Genomic DNA, 7,539 nt, shown 5'->3' with positions numbered 1-7,539 from the left:
TCTCTGAGTCATTTTGGGGTATCTCCAGAATATAAAAATCAGTGGGGAATGTGAGTCCTTTAATGTCCACTAATACATCTTCAGTAACTCCAACCACTGTAATAATGCTCTTATCTGCTAACACAAAACGAGTTGCCGACCTTTTTAAGGGAGGGAGCCTCAAGATATCATATATAGACAAAGGCATTATACTCACACATGCTCCTAAATCACACATGCAGTCAGAAATTATCACACCACCAATATTACAATTAACTATACAAGGACCTGGGTCACTACACTTTTCAGGTAAACCTCCCATTAAAGCAGATATGGAACTACCTAAAGGAATAGTTTCTAATTCATTAATTTTGTCTTTATGTATGCATAAATGTTTTAGAAACTTTGCATATTTAGGTACCTGTTGAATAACATAAAAAAGAGGAACAATTACCTCAACCTTTTTGAATATCTCTACCATTTTGGGATCAGGTTCCAGCTGCTTCCTGGGCTTCCTTGCAAGTTGTGGAAATGGGATAGGAGTGGTGTCTCCTGCAGTATCTGCACCCTGTGATGCTTCCTCCTGTGGTTGAACTTCTTCTTTTTCAGCTATGTCCTGTATGTCCTCTTCCTCTTCAGCATCTTCTATTTCCACTACCTCTTCAGCTGAGGCATGTTCTGGTAGGCTTGGCTCCTCTTGATTCCTCTCTTGCAGTGTGGTTCCGGACCTCAGGGTGATGGTATTAATGCCACCCTTGGGATTGGGTAATGGTTGAGAGGGGATTCTACTGGAGCTCAAAGGCTGGTTATTGGAGTTATTCATTGATCCAATCTGTGAGACAAGAGCTTGCAAAGTAGCGTTCAGACCATTTAGAGTGGCATTAATGTTATTTTCCATGGTCTGTTGTCTCCGATCAATGGATTGTAGTAAATCATCATTAGAAGATGAGGAAGGATAAGTAATTTGAGAGGTCTACTGTTGGGTATTCTGTGGTCCTTGGGACTGTCTCAGGTGAGATGCTCTGTAAGGCTGGTTCTGGTTCTGCTGCTTGTTGTTGTTATTATTCCACCTCTGATTTTCCTGATTATCTCTGCCTCCTCTATTATTGTTGTCCCTCTAATTCTGGTTAGAATTGTCCTGCCATCCATGGTTGTAATTGCCACCTTGATTGTACCCTTGGTTGGGGCGGTCATAGAAGTTATGAGTGGCTGCTACAATGTTGTCTTCCTGCTGGAGCTGCGGACACTCATCAATATAGTGGCTATAATCAGCACAGATTCTGCAAACTCTCTGTGGGACTAACTGTTGGTTTTGCTGTGGTGGAGAAGGTTGAGCTTGCTGAACTTGTTGTTGATTCAATTGCATCTGCTTCAGCAAATTGGTCATTTCATAGATACTCTGAGTCAGAGCAGTAGTCTCTTTACTAGAGGATACTTCTACAACGACTTTTGAACGGCCTTATTTCTGCCTGTGATTCCGAGTAGATTCAGCTAAGTCGCTGATCAATTGCCATGCCTCATCAGTGGTCTTGTACTTTTTCATAGACCCATTGCTAGCACTTTCCAATGTGGTCTTATCTTGGGGCCTCATGCCTTGTGTGATGTAACCGAGTAATACTATCTTGTCAATCATATGGTGGGGGCATGCTTTCAGAAGATTATTGAAGCGCTCCCAGTATTCATAGAGAGTCTCAGATTCATCCTAAACAATCATGGAAATGTCTTTCCTCAGTTTATCAATAACTTCAGCTGGAAAGAATTTTTCCAAGAATTCTCTTCTCAGTGTATCCCAGTTGGATACAGTTGCTGCTGGTTGAGTGTAGTACCACTCTCTTGCCTTCCCCTCAAGAGAAAATGGGAAAGCTTTCAGCAAAATGGAAGTTTCATCTGCACCATCACGCCTGACAGTAGAACAGGCTGCTTGAAAATCTCTCAGGTGCTTGATAGGCTCTTGAGCAGGCAAGCCATGAAACTTGGGCATCAAATTGAGCAGTGCGGTCTTTATTTCAAAGTCTGTGGCCACCGCTGAATGATGCGCTTGAAATGGTTGCATTGTAAAATCAAGGGCTCCAGCCTCCTGGATAGTAACTCTCCTAGCTGCTGCCATGTTACCTGCACGTAAATCAGCCAAATCAGTAGAACGGGTGCGGGTTTCTTTCTCAAGTGACGTTTCAGATCCGCCCTCAGAGAGGACTAACCGACGTCGAGCTTGCCTTATTCGTGAAATAGTTCTTTCAATCTCAGGATCGAATACTAGCAAGCTTGGATCAGGAAGTGAACGCGTCATCTAACGAAAGAAACAAGCAGCTCATGGTAGCAAGATAAAATAAAATACAAATAAATAGAATCCAATTAGTAACTTTAGCACTCTATTGCAACTCCCCGACAACGGCGCCAAAAAGTGACGTGGCAAAAATCGGCTAATTAAGAATTGATATAAGTTATGCGTTGCAAGTATAGTTCTTAACTAACCAGAAATCCGCTTATCAATTTAGAAAGGTTGTCACAAAAATTAAAATAAAAATACTGGGAGTATGAATCCTAGGTCGTCTCCCAACGAGTTGCAGAAAGGTGTGCTACTTTATTAATCAGATATTTTCAGAAAGAGTTTGAGTTGAATAAACAGGAAATTAAATTGGAGAAATTAAGTAATTTAAATAAAAGCCTTGACTGGGAGTAGATTAGTTAGAAGCCCTATTCTTGTTGCAGTACTCTCAAGATTAATTGATAATTGAAGGTCGTTCTGTTTAGTTATCCCTTACTAAATAAGGGAAAGTCAAACAAGTTGGAATGATGTTTCTACTCACAAGTCCCAATCCGCTTACTTGGAAGGATTGGCATTAGTGACTAGAGAGCCATCCAACAATGAACCCAATTACAAACTCTCTTTTGAGTATTACAACTCAAGGGTTCCTTTCAATCAACTCCCCATCAAGTTAGGGAACTACTCGCTCATTGTGATTATGGAACACATAACATAGAAAAAGGAACTAATGAAAGACATGATAAATAAAACTCAAAGGAATCAATTAAAAATAAAAGTAACTCTTGTATTAATAAATTTTAAAATAATTCAATAATAAAATTGAGTAAATTAAAGGACATGGTAGAGTAAAGCCAAGTAAAGAAAATGAACTAGAATGACGAAGTCTTGATGAGGTAATAACTCTTCTCGATATCCCAATGCAAAGAACAATAGAAAATAAAAATCCTAAGAACTATGAATGTGTAGAGAGAAAAACCTAGAGGAGGAGTAAACTAGATCTAAAAACTAAAACTATGTAGAATGAATGTTGTTTTTGGTTTCTGCATGTCCTCTGGCTCTAGTCTTCCTTTCCGGGCCGAAAACTGGGTCAAAACAGGGCCCAAAATCGCCCCCAGCGAATTCTGCAGATTATGCAGATCGCGCATGTCACGCGATCACGTCATTCATACGGACGCATCATGCGGCGTTTTGCTTTGCCACGTGGGCGCGTCGTCCATGCCTCCGCGTCACTTGTGCTATTCCAATCCGCGCGGTCGCGTGAGCCATGAGGCCGCGTCACTTCTCGCTGGTCATCTCCTTAATTTCTTGTGTTCCTTCCATTTTTGTAAGCTTCCATTCCAATCTCCAACTCATTCATGCCCTATAAAGCCTGAAACACTTAACCCACAGATCACGGCATCGAATGAAATAAAGGCGAATTAAAATACATAATTAAAAGTCTCTAGGAAGCAAGTTTTCAATCATGTAATAATTTTAGGAAGGAAATAAAAATGTATGCTAATCATATGAATAAGTAGGTAAAGATCATGATAAAACCACACAATTAAGCACATTATAAACCATAAAATAGTGGTTTATCAAACCTACTGAGTTTCTGGCACAATTCTTGCAAATTGCTGACACAGTACGTGACAAGGAGGTAGGTCAGGATGTATACAGACTGTTACTGTTTCCGTTTGCTATAAAAGATCATGCTATAAGGTGGTTAAATAACCAACCCACAGCAAGCATAAGGACATGGAAACAGTTATCAGACAAATTCCTGAATCAATATTTTCCTCCAAAAAGGATGACACAGCTAAGGCTGGACATCCAAGGCTTTAAACAAGAGGATAATGAATCCTTTATAACGCTTGGAAGAGGTACAGAGGGATGCTAAGGAAATGCCCCTCTGAAATGTTTTCAGAGTGGGTGTAATTGGACATCTTCTACTCTGGGCTTACAGAAGGAGCTCAGATGTTCCTAGACCACTCAGCTGGTGGATCTATACACATGAGGAAAACTATTGAAGAGGCTCAAGAGCTTATTGATATAGTTTCTAGAAACCAGCATCTGTACATAAGTAATGGGTGCTCCATAAAAGAAGAAGCCAAAGCAGTATCTACTGAACTTGGTCCTCCAGAACAGGTTGCTAAACTCAATCAACAATTGTGCTTTCTAACAAAACAGCTAGCAGAATTCAAGGAGATGCTACAAGACACTAAAAATGCTAATAAAAATATGGAGGCACAATTGAATCATACAAAACGACAGTTATCAAAGCAGATAACAGAAGAGTGCCAGGCAGTTCAATTAAGAAGTGAGAAAACATTAAATACCTCACATCAGAGCAGTAGAAAGCCAAGGAAAGAACAACTGAAAGAGGATGAGCAGAATATTATCCAAAATCCCTCTGAGGACAGTAAGAGCCCAGAGAGGAATAACTCTGGTGTTCAAACGCCAGAAACAGGCAAGGAGCTGGCGTTAAATGCCCAATGGAAGCTCAGTTCTGGCGTTCAAACGCCAGAAACAGGTAAGAAGCTGGTGTTCAACGCCAATCAAGCTTCTAACCCTGGAATTCAATCTCTCATGAGGGATCAGACATATACAAGTGTTGATAACAACCCCTCTAAAAAGGCTCCTCCAACCACCTCTGTAGAAAATAAACCTACAGCAACCAAGGTTGAGGAATACAAAGCCAAGATGCCCTATCCTCAAAAACTCTGCCAAGAGGAGTAGGATAAGCAATTTGCCCACTTTGCAGACTATCTTAGGACTCTTGAAATAAAGATTCCGTTTGTAGAGGCACTTGAGCAAATACCCTCTTATTCCAAGTTCATGAAAGAGATCTTGAGTCATAAGAAGGATTGGAGAGAAACTGAAAGAGTTCTCCTCACTGAAGAATGCAGTGCAGTTATTCTGGAAAGCTTCCCAGAAAAGCTTAAAGATCCCGGGAGCTTTATGATACCATGCATATTAGAGGGTAATTGCACCAAGACAGCTTTATGTGATCTTGGGGCAAGCATCAACCTAATACCTGCATCCACTATCAGAAAGCTTGGTTTAACTGAAGAAGTCAAACTAATCCGGATATGTCTCCAACTTGCTGATGGCTCCATTAAATACCCATCAGGCGTGATTGAAGACATGATTGTCAGGGTTGGGCCATTCGCCTTTCCCACTAACTTTGTGGTGCTGGAAATGGAGGAGCACAAGAGTGCTACTCTCATTTTAGGAAGACCTTTCCTAGCAACTGGACGAACTCTCATTGATGTCCCAAAGGGGGAAGTAACCCTGAGAGTCAATGAGGATGAGTTTAAGTTAAATGCTGTCAAAGCCATGTAGCATCCAACCACACCAAAAGACTGCATGAAAGTTGATCTTATTAACTCTTTAGTAGAGGAGATCAACATGGCTGAGAGTCTCGAATCAGAGCTGGAAGACATCTTTAAAGATGTTCAGCCTGATCTGGAGGATTCAGAGGAATTAAAAGAGCCTCTGAAACTTCCTCAGGAAGAGGAAAAACCTCCTAAATCCGAGCTCAAACCATTACCACCATCCCTGAAATATGCATTTCTGGGAGAAGGTGACACTTTTCTGGTAATTATAAGCTCTGCTTTAAATCCCCTGGAAGAAGAAGCACTACTTCAAGTGCTAACGACACACAAGACAGCTCTTGGGTGGTCCATAAGTGATCTTAAGGGCATCAGCCCAGCAAGATGCATGCACAAGATCCTATTGGAGGACGATACTAAGCCAGTGGTTCAACAACAGAGGCGGCTAAATCCAGCCATGAAGGAAGTGGTGCAGAAAGAGGTCACCAAGTTACTAGAGGCTGGGATTATTTATCCTATTTCTGATAGCCCCTGGGTGAGCCCTATCCAAGTTGTCCCCAAAAAGGGAGGCATGACAGTGGTTCATAATGAAAAAAATGAACTGGTTCTTACAAGAACAGTTACAGGGTGGCGCATTGATGCCAAGGCATCTTAGGCTAGTTTCACTAGCATTTTTCTGTTATTTTTAGTTGTTTTATGCATTTTCTTGAGCCTTAAGTAATCATTTGGGCCAAATAGTCATGCTTGTCTTAAATCATTCAAACATGAAGATTTTTATGCAAATTCCATGAGTTTTTAGTTATATTCCTTGAATGCTATGAATGGAAGAATTCTCATGAATTTTAGCAAGACTTTGATGCAACTGTTTGGATGATTTCAGGGAAGAAGAGGCTAGGCAAGGAAGCAACAAAATCAATAAAGGAAGCTTGAATATCACATGTGGAGTTTAAGTTCCAGTTTAAGCCTAAACTGGAGCTTAAACGCCAAAAATCATGAAGGATAAGAAATGCTGGAAATGAAGTTTAACCTCCAGTTTGACCTCAAACTGGAGGTTAAACGCCAGAATGGAAGGTCTCACCAAAGAAGCATTTCCACGTTTAACCTCCAGTTTGACCTCAAACTGGAGGTTAAACGCCAGAATGATAATGCCACTCAGGAAGGAGTTCCACGTTTAACCTCCAGTTTGACCTCAAACTGGAGGTTAAACGTGTTCGACACCTCCAGGGCTACCATTCTAAGCTTCCACGTTTAACCTCCAGTTTGACCTCAAACTGGAGGTTAAACGTGTTCGACCTCCAGGGCTACCTTTTCCATTTCCACGTTTAAGCTTCAGTTTAACCTTAAACTGAAGCTTAAACGTGTTATATGGAACAGCTTGACCATGCTTTCTTCAAACATAAATAACTTGAGCTACAAAACTCCAAATGAGGTGATTCAAAATGCATTGGAAAGAAGACATCTAGAGCTTTCCAAGCATATATGGCATGCATGGTGGATACTAAAAATTGAGGGAGAAAACAGCCCCGTAATGTGCATAGAAGAGCATAGTACCAACATGCAATCAGGCCAGCTGACCTCTTCACCTTCCATGGAGTATAACTCGAGTTGTAGAGATCCAATTGAGGTGCTTCCAGTTGCGTTAGAAAGCTGACATCCATAGCTTTCCAACGAGGTATAATAGTCTATATTTGGCATCAAATTGGCAAGGTTGACAAGAGAACAAAGTGACGACTCAAGAAAGGGGGTGCAACATTTGAGTGTAGTTTAATGGATCATTATCCTTTTTGGATCAATTATGTCACTCAGCCCTTCAAGCAAGCAAGGCCCATCAACAACACCAAATCAAGGCCACAAGAATCATCTAGAATAGTTTATTTTCATTTGATTGTAATTTGCTTTGAATTTCATTTTCATTTTGTAATTTAGGGAGCCTATTTAAAGGCCTTAGTTTCTGCATTTGAGAAGGGGGGGATTGAAGGG

General features: G+C 40.8%; 1 non-coding gene across 1 annotated transcript; it reads left to right on the top strand.

Moving 5' to 3' along the window:
- The first annotated feature begins 1,606 nt into the window (after nt 1–1,606).
- Nucleotides 1,607–1,714, top strand: LOC148567305 (small nucleolar RNA R71). Its single transcript, XR_015882237.1, has one exon. It is a non-coding gene; the product is annotated as a small nucleolar RNA R71 (small nucleolar RNA).
- Nucleotides 1,715–7,539: the final 5,825 nt, after the last annotated feature.

The sequence above is a fragment of the Arachis ipaensis genome, chromosome B4 (assembly GCF_059453495.1).
Source record: "Arachis ipaensis isolate K30076 ecotype BB chromosome B4, ASM5945349v1, whole genome shotgun sequence".
Taxonomy (NCBI): Eukaryota; Viridiplantae; Streptophyta; class Magnoliopsida; order Fabales; family Fabaceae; genus Arachis; species Arachis ipaensis.
Note: the sequence above shows the minus strand (reverse complement) of the source record. Positions and strands in the feature narration are given on the sequence as shown.